This window comes from Molothrus aeneus, chromosome 5 (assembly GCF_037042795.1).
Source record: "Molothrus aeneus isolate 106 chromosome 5, BPBGC_Maene_1.0, whole genome shotgun sequence".
Lineage (NCBI taxonomy): Eukaryota > Metazoa > Chordata > Aves > Passeriformes > Icteridae > Molothrus > Molothrus aeneus.
In genome coordinates this window covers 9,096,460-9,123,766 of record NC_089650.1, presented here as the reverse complement: position 1 = coordinate 9,123,766, position 27,307 = coordinate 9,096,460, and the positions used below count along the sequence as shown (strand labels likewise).

At 39.0% G+C, this 27,307-nt stretch overlaps 1 protein-coding gene across 2 annotated transcripts in view; it reads right to left on the bottom strand.

Annotated features, from left to right (window-relative positions):
* Positions 1 to 11,295, bottom strand: part of CCDC91 (coiled-coil domain containing 91) — a 114,595-nt gene extending 103,300 nt beyond the window's left edge. Inside the window, exon 1 of one of the 2 annotated variants that reach the window (XM_066549871.1) lies at positions 11,198 to 11,295. The gene's annotated coding sequence lies outside the window, so the exon portion shown is untranslated. Of the gene's footprint in view, positions 1 to 11,148 lie in introns of both variants that reach the window. The other variant, XM_066549872.1, reaches the window with a different exon arrangement.
* Between the last annotated feature and the right edge of the window lie 16,012 nt (positions 11,296 to 27,307).

Below are 27,307 nucleotides of genomic sequence, written 5' to 3'. Positions count from 1 at the left end.
CTCCCAGCTAAATTATTTTAAACCACAATTTTGTAAGTCCTCTAAGACTTTTGCTAAACTGGAAGTAAATGCATGCCTAACAGATATTCATCCTAAAGTATAAAACTTCCAGGTATGTAGAATACATGTACAAGAACAAAACAGTAACAAGTTGTAGTGGAGAGTTATTTATACAAGCACACAGTGAAATTAGAAATAATATACTTGAGAATTGGTGGATTATTTAAGGTAACAAGGGCCTTATATATTCACAGAGCCTAATGGCTTTTGACACCAGCACTGTTTAAAGAGAACTACTGAAATTTATTCAAATTACTATGCAAAAGTATCCCTTCTGGCAGTGCTGCGAAAATGACAGAACGTTTGGGTTCCAAAGTGCAAACTACACACTACATGTAGAGTGATATCTTTTAACCATGTTAATTACTGGGCAATTACACAGTCTTCAGTCAGCAAAATTCCCAATGAAAACAAGTTCTGCTTGACTAAAGTCAGCAAGAATAAACTTGAATATCACAACAACAACCATTAATGCCCTACACTTACACTCAATAGTAATTAAGAAAAAAACCCAACTTATTTAGCAATTTAAAGTTTCAGGTGATAACTATAATCTTCTGTAAAGGCTTTGACAAAGAAATGTATGTGAATGGCCAATCTCAAACTAATCCAGCCATCTTCTAAAATATATGATTGTTAAAAAAAAAATCAACTGAAAACTCACAACTATCTTCCTTCACTCATAATTAATAGGTCATTCCTATCATCAAACAACTACTTTCCCCAGGACAAATATTGCACACTGCACAACTTACACAGAAAATTAATATTGTAAAGCATTTCACTAAATAGGAACAAAGAAAAAACCCTTTTAAATGCCAAAATAATTTTAAGAAATTCAAACCCAGTGCACTTCATGAGAGCAGCTGCTCAGGAGGGAGCCTGGGTGGCTGGCGCTAGAATTCTGACCAGGAGCCTGCCTGTTCTAGTCTGCCTAAGACTAGAACTAAACTCAACTCTGAGACTGCTGGTCTCCTTTCAGCCTTCCCTCACTTTTTTATTTGGTGTGTAGGTTTATAATTCAAACCCTCTGGATTAATAAGCAAAAACTAATCATTAGCCCCTGCTGTACCAAAGACATGTCAGTGTTCCATCCTTTGTTAGCTTTACCAACCTCACATGTTCTGCAGTCATGTAGAGTTAAACCAGGTTAAATACACATAATTTTTTAATACAATAATTTTTCCCTGGGATTCAATGTTGACATAAAATTTAACATAAAAAATCTTTTTTAAAAAACCCCCACAAAACCCTTATGTATTAACTAGAGACTCTAATCAGATTATGGTGTATTTTACACCATGAGGAAATTGGAAAGATTTTAGTATAGATGATACTGGAAGACAACCATTTAAAATCAAAATGTATTCTGTTTTTGCAGCAACTTTGCTAACTTTTTTCCTTTTTTTTTAAAGAAAAAAATATTCAAATATGTTAGAAGGAGAATTACTTCATTTCCAAGTGTGTTTTACAAATACTACATCTAGATCATAGCTTTTAAAAAGTGATTTACATTTTTGTAACTATTACTATTTGTAACAACTACTCTTGCTACTCAGTATTCAAGTCTTTTACTAAAAACATGTCTTTAATAAAGTTCACATCACAATAACTCAATAAATTAACCTCTTCCATCTTTCCTTAACACACTCTGGAATACATTAGGGCAATTTAGCAAGCCAGTATCTTGTAAAAACATTTTGAAACCTTTTACTGACAAGTTGTTTTTTAACAGTATTATCTCGGTCCCCCATAAATGAATTACAAAGGTGGTAACTTCTAAAGGTATGCTCTGAAAATACTAGGGATTTACACTACATTATTTCAGCTTGCTATAATAAAAAAAAAGAGAGAAAAAAAAACAAACCACAAAACAAAACCCAAAGAAACAACTACTAACTTTGTTCAACTGTGAAAATACCACTGGGGCAATACAGGTGTGTGTTCCTAGATATAGGTGTGTGTATACATATATTAGGAGAAAGACAAAGAACACAGTTATTTTCAGATAGTTAAACAAAAGGATCTATGTATAGTAAAGTCTTCAGGGCACACAGTCAATTTAAATGAAATAGTTCCAAAATAGAAGTATAATTTGACTCAGTTTTTGAAATTTTCAAGCATATTAGTGCTTGTCTCTTCTCCACTTAAAGATTCTTAAACCAATATTGTTCTTTCAACGCCAACAAGAAGGCAAGTCCAGCCTCTTTATAAACATTAAAGGCAGTTCATAAGTGCATTTGTAAGGATAATTTAACTAAATCCCAGGTACATTCAATATTGATGGAAGTTAAATAGCTGCATCACACACTTTTTGAGCACTCTTTAATTAGAAAAACTATTTACGAAAGTCCTAAAGCAGAACCTATTTTTTAGCTCCTAATAATAAATTTCATCTGTTTTGGAGTATCAGTATCTCATTTTATCATTCATCACACCATGATTAACCCTAAATTTCTGTAAGAATATTTTTTTAAGTGGATTAAACAGAAGTGGTTTTAAAGTTCTCAGTTTCTGAGACCCCTCCCAGAGTCAGTTTACAGTGCTACTGTCCATCACTGCTAAACAAATGTGCAGGAACTTGTCCAGAGGAAAAGAAAAAAAAAAAAGAAAAAATGGGAAAGGGGGCAGAAATTTTGGGTAAAAATCAGGGGAGAGGTGACCAAGGCAGATATCCCAGTGGAAGTGTGTTACAGCCCACCCAACCAGGATGGAGACAGATGAAATATTCTCTAAAGGACTTGGAGAAGTCTCACAATTGCTGGCCCTTTTAGTGGGTGTCTGCTAGAAATCCAACCCAGCAGAGGAGAAACAGGACTGCAAGGAGGGCATGAGGTTCTGCAGGGAGGAATTCAAGAGGGCCCAAGCCCAACTAAAATTTAACCTGGCTACCACCATAAAAGACAATACAAAAATGATTTTATAAATACAACAACAAGAAAAGGACGGCTAAATCTCCATCCTCACTGGATGCAGTGGAAAATAATAGTGAGGAAGAATGAGGAAAAGGCTGGGGTACTTAGTGCTGTCTTGGCCTCAGTCTTCAGTACCAAGACCAGGTGTCCCCAGGGTAGCCAGGCCTGAGCTGGAAGAGAGGGAGAGGGAGCAGAATGAACCCCACATTGCAGAAGATGATGGTGCTGTGCCTCTCAGACACACACAGATCCACAGGGCTGGCTGGGATCCACCTGAGGGTGCTGAGCAAGCTGCTGAGAGAGCCCACAGAGCCACTTCCAACCATGCACCAGCAGTCCTGCCTATTTAGGCAGGTACCAGTTGGTTGGACATTAGAAAGTATTCCTCCCACCTACAAACAGAGAGGGAAGGAGGATCTGACCTGATCTCCTGTGACAAGGTGACTCACATTTTTGATGAGGGAAAGGCTTTGGATTTTTTTTACCTGGACTTTAGTAGAACTTAGCTTTTTTCAATGTCTTCACGTGGAGAAACTGGCTGCTCCTGGCTTGAACTTGTGCAGTCTTTGCTGGGTAAAATAAATGGCTGGGTGAACAGGCCCGGAGAGTTGTGAACAGAGTGGCTGAGGGAGCTGGGAATGTTTGGTCTGGAGAAAAGGATGCTTGAGGGGGACCTTTGGGCTCTCCACAACTCAGGAGAGTTCAGCCAGATGGGGGTCAGGCTCTGCTCCCAGGGAACAAGGGACAGGAAAAGGGGAAAGAGCCTCAAGCTGCACCAGGAGATGTTTAGATGGAATATTGGGAAAAAAAAAACTTCCACAAAAGGGTGGTCAAGCACTGGAAAAGGCTGCCCAGGGCAGTGGTGGAGCCACCAGCCCTGGAGGGATTTGAAAGTCGTGTGGATGTGAGACCTGGGGACACGGGTCAGTGGTGAACTTGGCAGTGTCAGGTTAATGGCTGGACCCGACCATCTTGAAGGTCTTTTCCAACCTTAACAATTCCATGATTTCAAACTAAGTACAACTTTTCTTCAGTCTGTAGTGGATCAGGCCAAGATACTGATTTTTCACTGCGGCAGTTTGTGAACTAAAAGCAAGCTGACTGTGGCATGTGCATCATGTGGAAACCTCTTCAGAAACTCACTATTGCACTATTTCAGAAGCTGCACCCCATGGAAAGTCCTTTTAAAAGCTTAACTGGCAAATGCATGCTAAAATATTTTGGTTTCCATCTAAATCTACACTAAATTCCAATCCTCAGAGACAGGATTTCCACTTTATTTCTCTCTATACACACACACTAAGCTCAAGAACTGTAACACAGTAATGTGTTGTTAAAATTTTGAAAAAAGTAAGCCTAGCACAAAGAACTTGACTGTAGGTCTCTCTTCCTCAGAAATTTCTTAAAAAATCCCAAACATTACTGTATTCTGCAATAAACAGAAGATACTTATATGAAAGCATAGGTATTTAATATGAATGGATACTAAAACAAATTCAAAGTAGAGCAATTCCATCTTTCTGTAAACCCACCTCAAGATAAAAAAAATTCTAGCAGTGGGTTCAGGCAAAGTATTTAGGAATAAAGAACTACAAGACCAAGTTTTCACAACAATACACAGAATACTGGATAGCTTTTGCCTGCATTCACTTTATTCAGAAACCTTAAGGAGACACAGAATAAACATTAAGGAAACACAGACTGAACTCATAATATTTAGTACATTTATTTATTTACAATCTAACGGAAGTTTAGATAACAAAATAATTTCTAAACCTTTGGAAGTTTTGTATTGCTAATATTTAAATTTTATGTGGAATCATTTCACTTGAAGAAGACAAGAAAATTACTTATGAGCTTCTAATTTTAAGGCTTATAAGGTTGTTACAAAGAATCCTTTCATAATCTTGTATATTGAGATCAAATTGCTTATGAATTGATGTAATGGATTGTTAGTTTCTGCTTCCCAGATGAAGGGGGTTTGTTCAGCTGGGTTTTTAAATGTTAAACTACTTCCAGCACTAGGTTAGCTCCTGTTTTGCTGCAGGAGATTAGATTCTCTTTTTGTGAGCATGGTTATTAACTGATGAAGCACCCTTATATCTGTTCACCTTCTTCCAGATTTCTTCTGCCTCCAGCTGATGTGCCCAGCACATGGTGCAACACCAAGGATGTCTACAGCAGTGATTTTCTTGAAATGCCCACAGCTTAGGGCAAGCATCTGTCATCCCTTTCAGCTCGTATTTATTCAATGTCCTCTCCCACAGCAGCATCCCCTCCCCAGAGCGTTCACAGAATAGTTCCAGCTACAACAGACCTACAACAATCATCTGGCCCAACAGCCTGAGCCCTCACCAAGAAGGGCATTGTCCAAGTGCCTCCAAGACACGGACACGCCTGGGGCGCCGACCTGGGAGCCTCTGCCCCGCCTGGCCACCCTCGTGGAGGGCACCCCTCAGTCTCCCTCTCTCCAAACTGGACAAACCCAAAGTCCTTGGCTGCTCCTCACAAGGACATGCCTTGTATCATATCCATACTGAAGTATGGAATGTCCACTCCATTATCATGCACATTCGCCGTCACTTGAAAGAGATGATTGCCATTTGTGAATTTTTCGTCTTCTACTCAGAACAAAAGATGCAGTGCTTTGGTGTGCTGAGAGCTCTCATGAATGCCATGGTTCATGGACAGAGTGCAATTCTCCAGGATGTAGAGAAATGAAACCCAATCAGTTCAAACGAAACCCAGCACGCTCAAACACTGATAGCAATGTCCCTGTGAACTGCTTTTCTATAAATAATACAGCACATTAAATTCCTTTTTAAAGTCCTTTGTTGAAGGAAAAGCAACAGCTCTAGTAACAGATCCTAGGCTACAGCCTTGAAATTACTAGTTTTCACACTGGAATGAGTTTGGATGTTTTACACTTCAAAATGTCCTTGCACATCCTAAATCCTTCATTTCCAAAGATACCAAGTTTTAAATACTGTCAGCCCTTAGTGCCAGATTCCAACTGTATTCCTGCAAGCAACCTACCCTCAGCAGAGATTGCTTTGATTGATCTGCTACAGCCAGAGGAAAGATGCAGAGAAGCAAAAGTCTCAATTTGGAACCACCTCTGCTATCAGCATCAAACATTTTAATTACTTTTTCTGAAAGGAAACAAACAGACCCAACCATTACTGTTGCACAGGCATCTAAAATCAATTTATGTATGGGCACAAAAATTTGCCATCTTTTCCAGGACTGCACTAAAATGACAGGAATATTCCTGGAGTCTATGGAAGAATGGGTCTGAACCTGACTTATTTTTCAGTGCAAGTGAAGATTTGCCTGACTATTTGAGTATTATGATGCCATATGTTATCAGATAAAGAGGTTCAAATTTAGTCCTTTAATGCTGGATAGGTGAAAACTCTACATTCTAAAACTTACCACAGTTGTTCATGGGAGCCCTAAAAATCAGGATTTAGCACTATATCATTTTCACTGAGTGGAAGGTTTTTAAAGACCTCAGAGTTCTACACACTGCCTGAGATTTTACGTCTCTTTTTTTTTCCTTGTACTAAATTAGCACTGTAGTTTAGACATGCTTGATTTTCTTAAAACTAAAACCTAGAACTTCTGCAAATATAACACAAGACATATTTTTAAGCTAAATCCATTTCCAAATTCTTCTCTGAAAGACATTCAAATGAATGAATTTTTATCATTCCAATGACAAATACAAACACCTGCTTTTTTCTTACGGGCATTATATAAGTATGATAAATATTTCTCTTTCTGAGGATCCAAAATAACTTTATATATATTATGCCCATTCCTCTAGCTGTGATTCAAAGGATGGGAACATTTACTAGGCAGTGTCTGTAACAAGGTGGTCACAGGAAATTTCAGCCTCATGAGTGCCAACAAACTTAAGGCAGACACAGATGTCAAATAAATCTGATGGGAAACTGCAGAAAAACTCAATAAAAAGTACATCCCTGAAAACCACTTGAGGAACATCCATTGCCACTTCTATGTGTAAGTAAAAAATCTTAATTCACTTTTTCTTAATTCAGAAAGTCCTCTGTGATTACTTAGAAAGAAATTTATGGGTGCATAATTCTGTTTCTCCAACCACTCCCTAGAATGGAATTTACATTTTTAATGGTTTAATTGAAAGAGTGGACAGAACCCCCAGAATTCATTTCAGTCACACCTAAAATAAATCTGCCAACTGAACAATGAAAAGGAAAAAAAGCCTGCTATGTCAGAAAAGCAAAATTCTTCACACTGGTCAATCCCCTTTATTTCCAGGATGAAGTAATATAAATCCTACTGTATACCAAGAAAGTTTAGATAATATAATTCTACAATAAGAAAATTACAAAGCACTTTATTTTTATATGTAAAAATAGTACTACTTCTGAAGATACAGGTCTAGAGAGCAGATACCTTTGTTTAAAGGATGCAAAGCAATGAGGGAAGATTAGGGTTGCAAGAGGCCTTATCAGAAAAGATAAATCCAACCTTCAAATTTAAGGTATTTATTTTTACTAACACCAGCAGGGGTTATTTCCACATAAGTCTTAAGTCTTTAGAAATACGAGGTAGAAAAAAGAAAAACAAGTCCTGCATTTTGAACTTCTGATGTATTCTTACATTTACAAATATCAAAGTAATGAAGTAATGAAACATAAGAGATGTTAAAATACAGTGCCTGAAAGTCACCTTGAAACACTTTTCAGATGATCTGCCACTTACACTGCAGTTAAAAGCAGATTTAGTCCACATGACTTAAAATTTAGAGTCTGTAGCCTGAGACTTGGGAGTGTACTGAGGGGAAAGCCCTACACAAAAAGCAAACAAACAAACAAAAAAACCCAACTGTAAAAGTTCTGAGTATCAAGACTGGTTTAACAAGAATTTTTCTCATTCATTATTATAACCAAATAAGTATTCCTTGAGCAGAAAGAACTTCCCTGTAAGGGCACTTGAGCACGAAGCACTGCACAGATGGACAGCAGCAGTTTCCACCACACATGAGGATGTGGGGCCCTGCACACACAAACCACACCTCCAGTACCTGAACACGGGCAGGAAGGCACTGTGAACTTTACATTTAAGGACTCACAGAAAGTGGGTTTCCATCATACCACAAACCTTTTCCCATTTGGCTTTCCTGGAAGCTGGGTTTTTAACAGGGCCTCAGAGAGACACCACGCTCAGGTGTCTGTCTCAGCAGTTCTGTAAAGGGGATTTGGGGAGTTATTGCCCTTAAGATTGCAATCCAATTGTTCCTCTGGAGCAGAAGTATGCTTCATAGCATGACTGCATCTTGGCATCTCTAAATCTGTGTGGTTGCCATCAGCCTGACACCACAGAAGCAGCTAACAGTACCTAGACAGCAGATAGTCTTCACCAAGCTCTGGCAGCAGCTGTGCCACTTGGAAAGAAATGTGAAGGAGCTGGCCCAACAGCCCATGGTTGTTTTCAAAGACATGCAGAAAACAGTCAAGGAGCTCCTAACCAATTGCAGAAGGACTAAAACTGCACTGGGAGCTCTAGTGAGGCACGGTCTGATCACTGTCTCCAAATCCTCATGGAGGTCTCTGTGTGAACACGACAGAAGCAAATGTTTCATCTGGTATGCTCAGTTTTCGACCACTCTGGGTAGAATCAAACTAATAGGAAGCCTTAAACTTAATTATAACAATGGTCAGACAGAGATTTGGATGAAAACAAATCCAAAGGCAACAGACCCTGTTTTAATGCCAATTGTCTCAATCTGGTGTGCACATGACCAACCCACCCCCTCAGCTGAGCTACAGTAAAAAACCATCTCAGCTTCAGTGTCCCACACTAACAGCAGAAAGTGGTGGAACAATTCACACAGACACACTGAGGCACAGAGCACATAAACTTATCTCCTGATTTTAACTGTCTTCAAAATACACTGAAGAATCTCTTTAAGAAGCTCTGAAAAAAGGCTCTGGGATTATCTACCCTTCTTTGAGCTTCCAAGCATCACCTGTTTGAATGCTACTGTGATTTTCTTCTTTCAGATCCTACCAGTGTGAGGGCCACTACTGCACTCAACAGACACTGTCTGCCCTGCAGTCTGTGTTTGAGGATGGTCAGCAGTTTGCTTCCAGTATTAGGGAGTGAGAAACTGATAGCCCCTGAAGGAAAAACAAGGAAGTAATTACAACACTTGCATCAACATTTACTTTAGACAGTCAAGCCATGGATGTGGAGGCGCTCAGATCATGGTCATATATTCAAAAAATATATGGGGAAGAGCAAAATCTGAAGAACAGGAAGGCAAGCAGCCAGGAAGTGCTGAGAACAAAAACTATTAAGCAGGTCTACTGAAACAGGTGTTCAAGCACTGTGACAAACACTACTCAAATTCCACTAAAAGGCTGCAGCAAGGTGGCAGAAGATGAGTTCACAGTGTGCAATTGACTGGCAAAAGAATTGCTAGGAGAGAAAAGAAAAACTGCTTATGAAATAAAGTAGAGTCTACTGACAAGAACCAAAGCTGCAGCAGAGCTCATCATGACAATACCCTAGAGCAGAAGGGTGGGCTCGGGCGCTGAGGTATCAAGAGGACACAACCAACCCTGTTACACAGATCAGAAGCCTCAAAACTCCCAAAATATTTAAAGATCAGATTTACAGAAAGTGGTTTAGATGCCTGAAGATTCTGAGAGATTTTCAGGAATACTTCAACACCTAACTCGTTTACAGTAACAGATACTAGGCGCCCACGCACCTCTGAAAACACACAGGCTATTTCACAACTGAAAGATTCTGGACAATGTTTGAAAACTTGGCCATGAACAGTTTGGCCTTGGAAGCACACGAACAAAGAACTCATAGCCAGGATTTCCAAACCTCTGGGCTAGAGAACTACTCCAAGGGTTCTCCCATTGACATTTTCTGGGGCAGAGAAGGAAAGCACAGGGAAGGAAGGCAGGCCTCTGCTGCTCATCTGAAGTAATTCACAAATCCCCTTTTGTAGCGATCCTTATGCCCTGTGAAAAATGCATGTATTTTATAATTGGCTTTTTGCAAACATTAAAATGAATATTATATGTGTTGTGTTCGAAAGTAATGCTGTATTAATTCTCTTAAGTAGCGTGTTAAATATAGTTTTAGGTTATAAAAAAAATGTTAAAATAGAAACTATGCTATGGAGGATATTTTTAAAGAAAGGACTCGCACTGAGACAGCAGCCCCAGGACACCTAAATCTTTCAGAGAAAAAGAATTTATTGCCCTCTTATCAGAAGAAACTAACATCTTCCTGCCTCGAAGGCACTGTTAGGAGTCAGAGGAAGAAGCTGAGGATGACCAGACAGAATCCTGTGTTTGAATGGAATTTATGCATCATGTATGAAGTGTATGAATATACAACAGGCTATTGTTTTCAAAGGTTAATCCTTTGTTAACGGGGGTCCTTTTGCGGGCTCGTGCTGCCCAGAAAAAGGTACCTGGCCATCCGTAACTCTTTGTCTTTATTGTCTCATATTGTCCTAATTCAAATTGTCCAAATTATTATTACTCTAATTGTATTACTATTTTTATAACCATTTTATTACTATATAAGTTTTACAATTTTAAAAACAAGTGATTGGCGTTTTTCACGTGCCCCATCATTAAGGGCATCACCAGCGCCACACACGGTGTCAGTGCTGCGGCACAGAGAGGGCTCCACAGGGCAAGCAGGTGAGGGGGCAGATGAAGGAAAGAGAAGGCAGGTGCAAGTAAGAAAAGGCAGGAAAGGGTAGGAAAGGGCAGGAGAAGTCAGGTGCTGGCAGGAGGAGACCGGTGAGGGCAAGTGAAGGCAGGTGGAAGCAGGTGGAGGCAGGAGGAAACAGATGAAGCTGCCAGCAGCTGGAGGCAGGAGAATGGCGGCAGGTGGAGCCGGACCTCGAAGGGCCCATCCCTGCAGCCACGCTCCGGCCGGGCTCTGCCGCCCGCTCGGCCAGCGCAGCTCCTGGCTGTGACTCGGGGCTGGCAGGGCTCGGACCCGGCTCCGACCCAGAGCTGGTAGGGCTGCGAGCCAGCCGGGACCAGCGCCGCTGCTGCCGGCCTGCCCCAGCCCGTCCCCGCTCCCCGCCGGCGCGGCCTCACCCGGATGTGGATCCGGCCGCCCCCCCGCTCCCCGCGGCCGAGGTCACCTTGATGCCTCCGAGCTGAATTGTCTGTCCCCAGGCTGGGCTGTCTCACCTGGTGTAAACGCAACTGATGGCGTCAGATAACTTCTACAATACGAGTTGCTTAATGAAGGAAACAACCTTGTGTTTGTAGCATTGCGTAAGATTGCATCACCGGATAAATATGCATTAGGTAGGCGGAGAGCGTGGATTAGATAGGCGGGTCCATGTGAGTTGTGCTTTACAAAGGATTGCGAGTTATTACCACCTGAGCCGTGGTTTGTGGTAAGCCCCACTGTGCGCCCTTTAGAGAATAAACAGTATTCATTCTGTAAACTCTCTAGACTGCTCTGTTTGTGTTTAGGGAGCTCCTGAAGTCGGGAACAGCCCCCGCAGCGCCGGGCGCTGCTGCTCATCCCAGCCAGGCTCGGGTCCGCCCCCGCCGCTCACTGATCCTGCCGGGCAGCTGCTACAGTCACGGCTGGAATCACAGCTGGCTGGAATCATGGCTGGAATCAACCCCGGCATCACCCCGGCCCTCGATGGAGCCTCTGCCCCTTGCCCTTTGGTTCCCGGTCCTTGTTCGCTCACCCAGCCCGACTGTAGGCTCGGTGAGTGGCAGAGCACCAGCGGTGTCTCTTCAGTGTCATCCCAGAATCGCAGCATCCCGAGGGTTGGAAGGGACATCTGCAGATCATCCAGTCCAACCTCTGTGCCAGAACAGGGTCACGCAGAGCAGGGCACAGAGGTGGGTTTGGAATGTCTCCAGAGCGGGAGTATCCACACCCTCCCTGGGCAGCTGTCCCAGTGCTCTGCCATCCTCAATGGGAAGGAGCCCTTCCTCGTGTTAAAAAGAAACTTCTCGTGTTTTACTTTATGGCCTCTGCTCCTCATCCTTTCAGTGGGTACCACTGGAAAGAGTTTGGTCCCTGCTCTCGGCACTCCTTTGAGATACTTATCTGCATTAATGAGGTCCCCTCTCAGAACTCTCTTCTCCAGAATGAACAGCCCCAGCTCCCGCAGTCTCTCCTCAGCAGAGACCTGCTCATCACTTATCACCTTTGTGGCCCTTCTCCTTGTCTTTCTTGTGCTGAGAAGCATGGAAATGAATCAGGAACTGGCAGGACAGTGGGGATCACGCCAGCCCTGGGCCGGGCAGGAGGAAATAACCCTTTGTACCATTCTATGAAAGGACATGGAATAAAGAGGCCAAAGGAAGGGCAAGCAGCTGAGCTGTGAATGACACATTGTGATGAACTGGGAAAACAACTCATTAATTTCACTACAAACCTCTTTTGTGAACAGAACTGTGTCAGTATCAAGTAGAAAGATACTTAATGAACAGTACATTAAAGATCATGGAATGAAAAAGATGTAACATTATGCCACTGGAGCAGTACCTTGCAGCAGTTCCCTGTTCCATACTACATGAAGAAACATAAGATCACAGAATTACAGACTGGTTTGGCTTCCAAGGGACCTTAAAGCTCATCCAGTTCCACCCCTGCCATGGGCAGGGACACCTTCCCACTATCCCAAACTGCTCCAAGCCCTGTCCAGCCTGGCCTTGGATGTTTCCAGGGATGGGGCAGCCACAGCTTTTCTGGGCAACCTGTGCCAGGGCCTCACCAAAATATTACTAAAATGAAGAGATGTTATGGTGTAGGTTTTGTGTCCCATTATACCTGACTGCAGTGTTCATGAAGGTAGCTATAGGACATGATTTTTTGGAGGGCTAAATAGCATACAACTTTATCAGTCTTCTAAGACACACCATGGGAAAAAAAGCTTGTGCCTGTGTGCTGAGCACTATAAAATTTGACAGTTTGATAGAAGTTTCTGAAATCATTCATACTCAGCAGACAAAAGCAGCAGTTAAGGGCTTGTTTTCTGCATTAGTTAAACTTCTACTGCAGTGTTATCCCAGCTGAAGACCATTATATCAGTCAGATGGTAGAATTTCTTCTTGGATGTAAAGGGGGGAAAAAAATCTTCCTAAAAACACCTTCTCAATATTCTATATAAATGTTGGTACATTCAATTAGGTTTTATAAAGTTTTAGTCAGTAGTTATTTGGTTGGTTTCTGTAATTCTAAAAGTGAACATTTAGATTCTCAGGACTTCAGAAGGTTCTTTCCAGGGTGGTATTCAAACCTGCTCTGAGGCTTGGAGTGCCTGCTCCTGTTTTGTCAATAAATTGAAGATTTCACTTATTTTTACTATCAAATTTTACCATATTATTCTCTTTGTACAGATCAATGTAAATTTGGATTACTGAAGGCAGTAATCCACAAGTATGTTACATTTATCATCAATGTGTTCTTGTATTGCATCTCTAGCATGTTCCTTTTCTGTTTTAGAATTTGCTATACTGTTTTTTAAAGAAGGGATAAATGTATTCTGGGCAAAAAGCCAAGAAAAAGTAGCTCTTACCAAGCCAAATTAGATAATTACCATTTCACTCTGTCTTTAAAGCACAGCTGTCCCTTTTGGGTTGTGAAAATTATTATTTAATACATGTAACCTTACACTTTTGTTCTTATTGAAAGAAAAATGTCCCCTCAAAATGTAGACTCCTCTAATTAGCTTATTTTCTCAATTTTGAAATTTAATAGAAGTAAATCTATTCCTTGTTACAATTTATTATTATTATTATTATTATTATTAGTCCTAATTTTATTTTATCTTTTTATGACCAATACCAGATTTCTCTTACTTTTTTTTTCCATGTCAGAATTTCGTAGATGAGAAAAATGAAAGCACTTTTGTTTTGATTTTCCACTGAAGCAGCTGCATTAATTTTGTCTCTTCTATCCTTAATTTATATACCAGGAGCACAAGAGGAAAGTGTGCCTAGTATACTAGAATTGTTCCAAAAAAGGATTCAAATATTAAGGGTTTTTTTGTGTATGATTATATTTAGCTTGTCCAAAAATCCATTTCAACATCTCTTCCACACAATTTAGATCTTTGTAGCACAGGCCTCTATCTCTGGTTGGGATTTTTTGTTTACTTGTATATTTGGGGTTTTTAGGCTATATTTTTCAAAATATCTGTATTTTTGGTTTCCTTGGGGTGTGATGTGGTTTTGTTTTGATAATCATCTTCCTATCTTCCCTACTGATTTGCCACATTGTAGTCCTTGAAATCAGCTGCTCTTGGGGAATCTACTTCAATTTTTACTTCATCTGACCTGTCTCAAGGCACCCATGAGCTCACTTTGAAAATCTCCCTGGATAATGCCCCTCATATTTTAGGAGTATTTCTTGTTGTAGCAAGCCCTGAGGAAATAGAGCCAAAATTTTATTACTGTCCTGCGCTGCATTTCATTGAATACCTCGGTTTGGTCAGACTGTCTGTATAAATTGTTGGCATTTTTTCCAAAGTAGTATTGATTCTCAACAGCCACTGTATTTTGGGAAAGTGAAGGGCAAAGAAGCAAAATGGAAACAAGAAAATCCATTTGTCTCAGCCTCAGACTCATTCCTTGAAGTGGACAATTTATTAAGTGCAAATTCAGCAAGTAGAGAAAAAAGTAAGAGGAGGAAAGACATTGCAAATTATCCACTGATCACAGCTTTTAGAAGGAATCAGGAAGAAGAAGCTGTACGGGAGGCTTGTATTTTGGCTTAAGGTTGCATGTAGTAAATAGCAAAAGGTTGATTGTTTATATTTTTTAGCTGTACTCAGCTTTAAACTGTGTTTCTCTCTAAAGCTTTATGAAATATGAAAAAGACCTTTCATAATACTTAAAAACAGAAGGTCCAGCATAATTGCACCCAAAATAGTTTGAACCAATCCAAGACCAAAAAACATCTTAATTTGGGCTGAATGTTATTGTTTTGTCTCCTAGAGAGCAAAGTTTATAGAGATTCCTGTCAGTTCTGGAACTTTTTTTTTATTTTTAATTCATTCAGCCTTACATGGTAGCACTGGGTAGTTATAAATAGGTGGATGATACCCCCCTTCATTTGAGCATTTTTGTGTGGTATGAAGCCAGTCATATTTGTGGGTCTTCCAAAGCAAACAATGTTTGTAATGCTGTTGGACGGGAGGCTTTTTTTAAATCCTAGTAGAGAAATAAGCAAAACTGCTAAACAAGCATGATTTTTAAAGTCGATATGGATTGATTTACCACTATTAAATGCCATCATTAACCTACAGGGCTGACTTCCATACTGAGGGAAGCTGGTGATAGAGCACAACAAAATGAAGTATTTACTTTTCTTACCCTGAAGCAGATGGAGACAATGGGGCGTGGGACAGTGAGATGCTTTATATGAAAGTTAACCACTATTTTTTTTTTTCTTTCAAATACAGCCAAGCTTTGGGAATCTAAAGTCTTTATGATGCACTGTTTGGTGATCAGCAGGGAAGAATGGACCAAGTTCATTTTGTTGCAAAACTGCCATTTCCACAACAAGAACCAACATGCTCTCTCATTCTTGTGACCACTATTAGGAGCAATGCCCAGTCAGCTTGAAAGGGCAGGAGAAGAAAATGCTGTCAAAGTAGCCATCATGTGTAGGATAATTTAGTCTGTTTCAGCTTAAATCTCTGATTTTTATCCTACTGAGGTACTCACATACTAAAGACCTCACAATTGGCAGTAAAGCAAAAAGTGTATTTGTTGCTAGACCACAATCCAGCTTAGCAAAATTCTGCCACCCTTTTCTACCCGCTAAAAAACCCACAGTCAAGGCACACCATACTTGTTTCCCTTTTAGGGTTTTCTAGGAAAAAACATAGTATAGAAGTCATTGTCATTTCCTTTCAAGAAAATTTACTAAAAGTAGACAGTTAAAAAACTCTTGCTGTAAAACAAAAACCACTATAGAGTAACGTTTCTCCTCTACCTATTAAAATATATTTCTTCTCTTTGATGACAGTAGCAGAACCCAGAGGCCACATTCTAAAGTGTTGGTTTTTGGTTTGGGGTTTTTCTTCACCATTTATAGAATCTGTTTATTGGCAGAAATGCCAAGGTTTCTGCAGCTTCACCAAGAATCATTCTGGTAACATGTTGTACTGTACCTGCCATCTCGAGTCATGCAGTCTTGTCCTTGCAGTCCATTACTAGTATCTGCCTAACTAACCTTCTATAATTATCACAGCTTTTGTGCATCTAAATAAACACTGTCTTTTTGGTCTTTTTCTGGATTGGGTGTTCTTGTTTTAAATACTGGATCCTGCTGTTTGTTAAATCCTGTGGAAGTACTTTTGAGTTTGTAATCAGTGATCTATTTTTCAACTACCTTTTTTCCTGGTTTAATTGATTTATATGTTAAGTGCATTTGTATCAGCAGCAATGCTACACTGGAGACATCTTTTTGAAATCACGTTAAAAGGTTTAAGACAGATTTTTGGGTCACAAGCACAATTCTTTTTAAATCAGCTTTTGCTTACATCTGCAAGAGCAATTATGAACAGTGCTTTTACTTCAGGTAGTAATTTCTTACAGTATTTTAGCTCCCCTTATTTAATGTCAAAATATATAAATATTTGAGTTCCCAGAAACTCCAGTGTAAACAATATGGCGCAAAGAGGTCACCTAAAAATCACAGAAAACTGCACAAGTGCTGGGAGAATGGTTTAGCTGTGAGGGAAATGTCCAAGTAGTTCTTTTAAAAGCCATTAAGAACATACTTGGAGCACTTAAAATCAGCCAGCCCTCACCAGCAAGAAGTAGGGCTGGATTCTTCAGCTGGCAGCTAATGTACACGTGTTTTGTGGGTATTTGAAAGAGTGGACAAACAAGGTCCATAAATTCTCTCAACACCTAGGCTAAGAACTCCCAGAAGAAATTGTTTTGGAGGACAAAAGTATTGCCACTTGAAAACAATTCTCTTTTCACACTTGGCTTTCTTAGAGCTTCAGTATTCAAGATTTCTATGGATTGGATTCAAACACAACTGTATTTATAACATCATCAGTATCTTCTCCACAATGTTGCCAAAATTCATGAAGTTAAGCATATGTTTTGGGTTAATGTCCAGTAGCAGAGAAATTCAATGGACCAAAAGATTTTGCTCCTCTTTAAGTTTTTGCTGTGTTGTTATTCTTCTGCATTTATTTTAATTTTTAATAAATAGTTGAAAAGAAAATTACAGGCTTTGCAGCACTATTGGATTTGTCCTATCGATGCAGTTTTGTGGAGACTAACTCAAGAAATGAGAAAGGTAAATCATGCCACTTCCTTACATTTAGTTCCTCTGCTCAGAGTACCTGAGCAGAGTACCTATTTGAAAGATAGATCTTTATCATAGGAATTTTGGTTGTTTATTATTATTTTGCTGAAATTACTGAGAAAATTTATAATAATAAGTTTGCAGTTCATAGTAATGACTTGAAACAGACATTAGGTAATCTAGGAAATCATGCAGTCCATCCTAAACTTCCCTTAAGCAGGAACTAGCAGTTTCCTCCAAGCTGTGGAAACCCAGAGCTGAATATCAGAATTTCTAGAATCTCGGAAATGTCAGGTAAATGATCCATCAGCTAAAAGGCTGGCTGTAAAATATTACAGAGAACTTGCATGAGCAACTATTCCAGTTACTCAGAGGACAAGCTGAAGCCCCAAAGAAGGACAAATACTATTGTTTTGGAACAGCTGCTTGGAATTGTCTGTCCTACTGTGCAAAGCATGACTCCAGTGCAGTAGCTGAACCAGATGCAGTGCCACATTATTCAGTCCTGGAATCCTCTCTGACCAAACTTGCTGGAACCAGGTACTGCCTCAGATTGTTCAGCATATTAGCATGTAATTCCTTATGGGTGTCTTAATATCCACTGTTAAAAATAGCTTGTGGTAAGACCTAAAAATCTTCAGACTGAGCGTCTGAATGCAATCCTGGAGTTATTTATAACCACCTATGAATTTGTTATGTTTGAGACAGACTCAGGCAAACAGCCAGAAAGGTTCTGGAATTAAAAAACCCCTCAATTAGTTCTCGTTGTAAAAAGTGTGCACCTTTTTGTGGGAGCTGGACTTTGTCAGCAGCAGTGGCTGCAGCCATCCCTGTTGGACAGCTCTTAGCCAGGGAATGGCATTCCTTCCACTGGCAGTCAGAGGGGACTGACCATTCCTTTCTCCAGCAGTAATCCAGCAGTGCTGGGCCATTGCACTGCCAGGAATGTCATATCCATGTCTACATATAGTCAAAGACTGAGCTTGAAATTACAGAGCTAAAAGGAATACGTGTTCCTGTTCCACTTCTCTTTCCTGAATGAAGACATTTTGCCATCTCTTCTTGGTAAATTTTAGGGAGAATGATTAACCATATTGTCCTTTTTGGGGGGATAATATCCTAGTAATAACTGTCAAGCAAATAGATGATCAGTATTCTGATCCTGATTATTCATTCATATACTAGAGTTTGTTTTTCTACTTGAAACACTTCCAAGTAGTTAAGCTGCTAGGCGAGAGTTTAATTAAGACCATAAAAAGATAGTTTGATGAGATATTTTCATTGAAAATCGATAAATGTTTGCTAATGTGCAAGTGTATCAGAGAAACCTCCTGTCAAGCAAAAAATTACAAGTAGCATTGGAGACTTTTGGTACTCATAAATTACATTGTTACACAGGGAAAATAAGTGAAAAAGACACCCCTAATGATTATTTTTTTAAAAAAAGGTTTTTTGGGCAAACCCAGAAATTACTAAGCAGGTTCTAAGTGCTAGCAACTCTTACTGTTTTTAGAGGGAAAATCTTCTGTTGATGCAGCAATCAAGATATTGCCACTTCAAAAAAAACCCATATAACATAAAACCCTGTTAACCATTTAGCAAGTATTTTAATTACAAAAGAAGAAGTAAACTATTTACTATGCTATAAACTAAGATTCTTGCATCTAATCCTCAAAAATACCATTATAACATTAGAAATTAACCTCTACTCATGATCTGCCAGTGGTACTTGAAATGCTCGGCAATTCAAGTACAAGCAATTTAAAAAAATGGATTGTTGGCTTTCTGGTGATATATTTCAGTGGGCAAATTGTGATGGCTACTGCTGTTGGTGGTTTTCATGAACCAAAATTTTCATTTCACAGTGAGCAAAAGAATATTCCTGTTGGGAACGCTACAGATAAATTCATGGCACCAGAAAGTTGGGTCCCAATGTTTTGTAGTTTTGTACCCATTAAGATCATAGAATCATTGAATGGTTTGGGTTGGAAGGGACCTTAAAACTCATTCATTTCCAAACCCTCTGCCATGGGCCATATTAATTGCATAGAATTACTTTGGGCAATCAAGAATTTTTGAGAAAGTATTGAACATCTGACATGCCCTGAAATGTTACAATCTCTGTTTACTTACAAGATGTTTGTAAGACAACTTATGCATATAAGCAAAATTTGCATTTTTCAGTTGTACAAAAGATTTTTAAGCTTTTAAAGTAATTGAAACATCTGTCTTTTTGAAAATATGTATTAAGAAATGTGTCCACATGTTAAAAAAATTAGGATGAATGCTTGCAAAATTACTCGGGAGAATTTTGACCTTAATCCGTTGATCCACATTTTAGTACACTACATATTTTAGAAATAACATTATTTATTAGCATATTAGAATGGAATATCACACCAGTATATTGTTTGCATGAGTGAAGAAAGCAAAAATGTGTTTCCAAACTTGAAGATTTCATGATTTAAACAAGCGTCTTGGAGAAGCAGTTGTGCTAGAAAAGTCTTGGAAGCTCTGGTGGACAACAAATTGAACATAAGCCAGCAGTAGGCTCTTGTGGCAGGAATCTCAGTTTCTAGTGTAGCAAATATTTTACTTTCTCTTTTGTAATTAAAATACTTGCTTAATGGTCAGCAGGGTTTTTTCTTCGGTTTGGGTTTGGTTTGGTTTGGTTTGGTTTGGTTTGGTTTGGTTTGTTGGGTTTTTTTCAGTGCCAATAGATTGATAGGTGCATCAAGTGCTTACTAGCAACTGGGTATGGCCAGCGGCTTGGGGGATGCTTCCTCACAGATCTGGTTTTATTAGTTGGGATCAATGGAATCACTGGGAAGTTTCATGTGGGAGAGATCTCAGACCATGAAAAAGGACTGTGCTAGCTGCTCCTGCTGACACTCAGCAGGTCCTTTTCTGTTCTGGGGATTATGAGCTAAGTATTAGGGCAACCATGAGCCCCATTCATTGTGTCAAAACACTGCTTTCTTTGCAGCTGTGTATAGAAGATTTCTTCTTCCAATGCCCCAAAGCAAATAATCCAGCACAGTGGTTTTGTGGCCTATAGCTGAGATGGAAACAAGACTTGAGTGTTAAATACAAGAGAATCAGATCTTGTAACACATAATCACCTCAAATACTCAGTTACTATCATATGTCTGTGTATTGCTAAAGGAAGGGGATTTCTGCTCGTTTGTTAGAGAATGAATGAATGACTCTATTGTTAATTAGAATCAGATTGCAAAAAGTGTTTGCATTTCTGTGAACAAACTTCAGTTTGAAAAGTGGCTGTTCAGTCTTGCCCACGGTTTTGTGCACATACTTTCTGAAGTCAGCAAGTGTTGGCGAGCTCTGCAGTGCATAAATGACACTTACATGTGTGTCTCATGTGAGATTGACCCCACAGGCTGTAGGGCTTGCCTCCACCTAACCCTTCACATTCCACAGGCACTGCAGATAAACCCAGCTCACTCTCATAAAAGTGCCTGTACTTTTAAAAGTTCATTGTTAATAAAGTTCTTCTACAGAGCTTTACACCTATTTTTGAAGCAAGGTGTGATATCCCAGGTAATGTGCATTTTCTGTTCACTCAGGTTTACTTTGTGATGGTTTCCAATTTATCACACTATTCTAACTAGGTTTGTAGAGAATTCATTTTTAGTCATCCCAAGGAAATTAGGAAATGTATGTAGGATAAGAATTTTCACCAGATAATTGTTTAAATACCTGTTTTCTATAGTATGATAGCTATTCTCTTGTACTTTGCCCTTCTAGTATGTCCATATTTTTGTGTTTCACAGAGATATGAAAGATCTGAAAGGTGCAGCCCTCCAAGTTGTGCACAGACTGTCCCCACAGCTTGTTTACTCAACCTAGGATCAACCACTTAGAAAATGTCCACAACAGAATTTTATATTCCCCAGTTTTTCCATATGTGCTGCACCTTTCATGACAGACCTCACACCTGTGCTCAGCCCTGCAAACATCTGCATTACACCTGTGCAATAACAGGGCTTGCTCTACAGGACCTGCAGTGATGGTCTGCAGCTGAGGCGTGTGTAGGATCCACAGCTGTGGCAGTGGGATTTCCAAATCCACCTTGTTAGGGTCTGGTGCCCTGTGCTCTCACATTTTGAGTGCATCGTGGGGATATGGCCTAACTTACCTGTTCCACTTGTGGTCCTGCCATTGAATTACAGGGACTCAAAAATGAAATCGTGTGGGTTATATACACCCTGCTGTCCATGGAACAGGCATGTGTGTCCCTGCAGGGCTAGTTGATATTGAGGATCTGTATGAACAAATATTAAATTCTTCATTTTTTAGTCTTGTATTGTATTCTCCTGTTGCATCCAGATCAGAATTATATTCCCTCTGTGGCCTTCTTTGTTTTGCGGTTAGAGGAAAACTTTTTCTTCCTTTAAATATTTTCAAAAAATTTATTTTTCTCCTAGGCTCACATAATTCTCTTCTATATTGTAATTCACTAAACTGCTTCATGTAAGAGCTACGTAATCCCATAAAGACTCCCTCAGGAGGCACAAGTGTGTTTCATGCCTAACAGATTTTTAATAGAATTCTGAGATTTTGTTGCTATTGAGTCATGGTGGAAGGACATGGCAAGCTGGTATGGTTTTTTGAGGACTGGAGCCAGGACAAATGAATTCAGCCATGCCCATTGCGTTCTGTAACAATAGAGCTGAATCATAAATCACATCCCAATCCTCTGATCGTGTTCCTTCTCCAGCACAGAGTTTCCAGCCAGTGAGCATGGTGGTATATGCTGAAGCTGAGTCTGAACATGCATTTACACACAGACAATAAAGCTGTTGCAGAAAGGACATTTTAAGCTTGAGATTGTGCACATGGCAGTGCAGGTCTATCCCGAGGAACCAGGAGATTTTATGCCCTGGTACAGGGCCTGCTGACAGAAAACATCCTTTATTCAGGAGGCAGCTGTCATTCTGGAGTCCACTGACACATTTCAGGTCTACTGCTCTTTTCTAGCAGGCATTGTAAGAAGCTATGAGAGTAATTATGTGGTACTGATAGAATCTATCCAGCTTCAGGAACACAGGACCGAACCTGTTCTTCGTTTTGGGTAGGGATTCATTCTCAGGGATTCCATTTTGTTTAGGGTGGGTTGGTTTTGGCTTTACTCCAGCATATATCCTGAGGTTTGACTCAAGTCAAAATTTACTTTTTTTTTTTTTTTAAAAAGCACATTCATTAAGTACATTCTTTTGAAACAAATGTTAAGACTTACATCAACACTGCCAGTTATGATTCTTTTGTGCAGCAAATATGAAATGAGAGAAGAAAACCCCCATGAATGATGTGTAGACAGCGTCTGGTTGTGACAGACTGGCAGTGGCAGTCATGGCTTCTTATCAGGGATTTGAAAGGAAGGGTACTGTCAATAATCATACCAAGGACCTCTCCAAATAACATTCAAAGGCAGGGGTTTTAGTGGGAAAGTGCTTATGGGTTCCAGAAATGAGTAATAACTTACTCGACTGAAACTGGAGAATCTTGAAATTATTCATGTCCTGTATTTTTACTGATATTGAATTTTTACTTTTTTTTTCTCATTTTTTGTTTTTATTTTTGTTTTTTAAAGCTGAGTAGTTGAAAGAGGCCTTTTCCTTCACAGAAAATCAAATATCCTGCCCACAAAATCCCACAAAATATGCTTTTCTTCTATATAAAGACAATAAATAGAGCAGGGCATTTGTGAGACAGGCAAGTGGCAGACACTGTTTTTCTATACTTGCTTTGTCTTACCATCATGGAACTTGGGTATTATTAATTATGATTAATTACTGGTCACATGATTATGCTGCCCTGATCAACCTGAACCATTAGTGGTTTAGCAGTAAATAGCATGGTGCTGTAATAATAATGATTATATCTACCTAAAGTTCACGACATTTATTTACTGTATCTTTCCCTTACAAATTACTTTTAAGTCAATGCCATTCTCACAGACAGCTAGAAAAGGAAACATTTAATGTGTGGCTATGGGTGTGCCATAATAAAGATACTTTATATTGTTGGACCATTCTCTAAGTAAACCTCAGGGGTTTTGAGCTTAATAACAGTAGATAATAAAATAGGTTGCCACAACACTAGTGAAATACCTTCATTTTTTTTAAGGTGGAAGGGAAATATTCTCATGCTAAAAAGAGGTATACTGTTATTCATACTGCATTTAACTTCATTTGTTTATAATTGCTTTCCTTGATTGCTCCTACAAGGCTTTCAGAGAGCAGTAAAAGAGAAGAGCACTATCAAAACATGGTTATGAATCATTATATTTAAGTACTAGTATTTCTAGTTCATTCTAGAAACACATTGAATTTCATTCAGTTTTGCACATGGTGCATTTAGATTTTTGTTTCCTCTGGAAAACAAAATAATCAGTCAGTTTGTGAAATGTTTTAAAACAAATCTGAATTGCAGTTTCCTTTTCTGAACCCATTTGTATTTTCAGTGTTATCAAGTTACATTTCATTTTGGATGCATGAAAACAAATTTAGCAACTACTTTCTACCAAAATAAACAGCAGTAGAGGTGATTTGTCATGGAATTATCTACTTAGCCCACACTGTTATCTGTGTAGAAGATGTGTCTGAATGGCTTCCGTAGAGCTTGAGAATGCAGCATTTGTCTGCAAATATTTTAGTTGGGGTTTTAATTGAATATAAACATGAACTGCATGAACTTTGGCACTTGAAGGACTCCTGAGAAAAAGCTACCACCAGGAATATAGAAGTGTAAGTACTCATATATTGTAAGGATATTGCATCAAAGCTGTCGCTTGGTAAGCAGATCAGCCTTTCACTTCTGTCTCAGAAACCAACAGGATGCTATCTAAGTGTGTTTAGCCAGCTGAAAGCTATCAGAGAGTTCCTCCAAACAAACGTTGTTTGAATTAATATGTTATTTCCAAACCAGTTACATTGGCAAGGTATAAGGTAACATGTGGTTTAGAAAAATAAACCTAAATAAAATGAAAACAGAAGCAGCAGAAACTCTGTTTGAGTCTTCTATGAACTGTGTGTGGATTTCGTCTCATATGGCAAATGGCCGAAAATTAGAAGCAATATGCTGAGGAGAAAAGGTCAAAACACACAGGGAAAATTTGAATATAGTGGAAGCACCCATTAAGTCTAGTTAAGTGTGGAAGTGTACACTTGGTAATGTGTCTGTGAAATTGCTATACCTTATTATACAGGTATTTTTCAGTTCTCATGGTTTAAACAAGCCACCTGTTTAAACAGATTTCCCTTACGTCTGAGATGTGATCCAAAGACCAGCAACGTCCATGGGTCATTTCTGTGATTTCTAATGGCCAAAGGTGAAGATTTGGAGAAGCTGAGAGTATTGTTTATAGACCAAGGATGACTGGCAGTCAGGCTAGACTACAGACACCTGGGTTCCCTGCAGGTTCTCCAGTCCTGCCTTCTTCAGCTTTGGTTCAAGGTGTTCTCTGATAAAGCACTTGTTGATCAGACACTTCTCATGCCAGTAGCCCTGAGTTATGAATAAAACAGGATTGTGACAATTACAAGAAATTCTCTAAATGCAGATTACAGTTAGTTTTGTTTTTGTTTTGTTTTGTTTTGTTTTGTTTTGTTTTATTTTTTTAACTTGAAAACATGGTGAGGATGGTGATAGGGGAGGTTTAGGGATAACTGGGGAACGAATCTATAAGGCCACATTTCTTTCAAGACACTTTTTCTATACAGGTGTAGCTCATTCAGAATGATCTGAGCTTTGAAGCTGCAGCTTGAAGGATCAAACCAGTAAATAGAGCAAGAATGGGAGATGAAAAACAGGAGACACCTCCCTTTCTTATATAAAAGAATATTAATGTGGGAGTGGTTAATGGAACAAGAACTTTTTACTGGATTTAACTGATTTTCTGTTTGCGTGTGAACTCCTGTTGATAGTAAACATTAATTTCTAAAATCTGTACAAATAAATTTTGAAAGGTTTACTGAAAAATAATTCATATTCTCTAAATTTGCTACTTTTTTAAAAATAAATCACGTTACTTTAGTATTTTTCATTTGGTGGAATCTGTCAGTTAAAGACATGATATCTTTAGCATTCATTAGATTCCAGAGCTCAGTGGCTGATAAATGCATAAAAGCATGTTTGTCAAGAACAAGGCGCTGTGTGGTTTTCAGGACTTTTTTGGATTTTAATTATTTCTATTAAGGTACAAAGTTTTCCTGTTCTCCATTTCATTATGAATTACATTTCTTTTCATGGCCATGAAAGTAGACAGTACAGGTGGACCCTCAAAATGATCTGTAAGAAACCATTTGTTAAAGAGAAAGAATAGTCTTTTGTGTTCTTAATCACAGACATGCACAAACCAAATGGATATTTATTGTTTTTTAAAACACCCTAATCTTCTCCATATATCATCTCCTACCACAACACTATTTCCAGAAATTATTTGGATCCCTTGATGAAAGATTGTGCTTTAACATTCTTAAAATATTAAAATCTATTGTAGTATGTTTAGTCTTAATATGTTGAATTAAAACATGTTTCTTTCCACTAACAAGAAATCAGATCAGGGAAAATATGTTTTATTTTGTTCTGGTTTGTTTCTGAATAATCTTCCTTGTTTAATGACGGCACAAACTAGTAAAGGATTAGGGAAAAAAGGCTGAGAAAGCAATTAAAATAAAGGAAGAGGTGTAAATTGTGTTTTACCCAATTTCCTTCAAGTTGTTCAAACACTGCTATGCCCCTTTAGGTCTATTTTGAATTACACAGCAGGTACTAGAGAGGAACTGATCCCTCAGTTTCTGATTTGATCTAACCTTTATTCTGAACCAAAGTCTAGAGGGACCTCAAGTTTTGTTTGAATCTATCTGTATTTATCTAAAGAGTCTCTTACTGTCCAGGCTGTAGGCATGCCACTTCCTTTCCATGAAGCATTTCTCCCCCTGGAATCAGAGGAGTTCAAATTCACTGGCTAGAAATATGTGTTCAATAAATTTTCAATGGAGCTGTCCTTGGGAAAAATAGTAGTGTAAATTACTACCAGAGGGTTAAGGGAATATATTTCCAGTGTCCCCTTACCCTTCCAGATCTTGCCTCCTTTATTTTTTTGGATTTCTAGTCTTAAAAGAGCTCTCTTGTACAGCATAGATAGGATGATCTCCTGAGGAAGCCAATGATACAAGATGAGAAAACCCAGGAAATGACAAAGAAAGTTGTTCCTTGACAATGCTGTAATTATTTATCCAAGCCTTATAGGCATGATTGTATGTCCATGCAGGTTTTACATACCACTGTTTTTACACTGACTTTTTGAGAATTTAAGAATTCTTTGGGATATCATTTGAATAATTTATCAAGCATGGCACTTTTATGAAATCTCTTTTCCATTTTGGCTCGTATTTAGTGTTTATTCAATTTCATCATCTGCTAAAAGATATATTTTGGAGAAATTTAGATCAACCAGTGAAAGTTTAAGTTTCCAGCATCTTCCCTCTAGACCTCATTTTGATACTGTTGCATATTTTAATCTTCCTTTAGTTACTATGAGTGCATAGGTAATTCCATGTCATCCATTACATGTACAGTGCTAAGGCAAATTGTTTTGTCAAATGCTTCTTCTGCATTTCAAGAGGTTGAAATGGCCTTGGAACAAATGACTGGATTTGTTAGACTTGTACTCAGCAGCAAAAATGGCAGCCAATCTTTATTTTGTAGTCAAAAACTGAGACAGCTTCAGTCTGAATGTGATGTTTGACTGCTGTGTCTTGCTCTCCACAGCACTGGTTTGAGTTGTATCTTCCTTTTTTTGGACAAGTAAAACCTATTGAATGTTGGAATCCACATATTTAAGCATATTGCTGCCATCATATGGCTACATACTTATTTGTCAGAATGGTATCATGGAAGCAGCTCTGCATCTGAAAAGAAAGGTTTTTACATAAGGGAGCACAAAGCTGCATAGAGAAGCAGGATTGAGT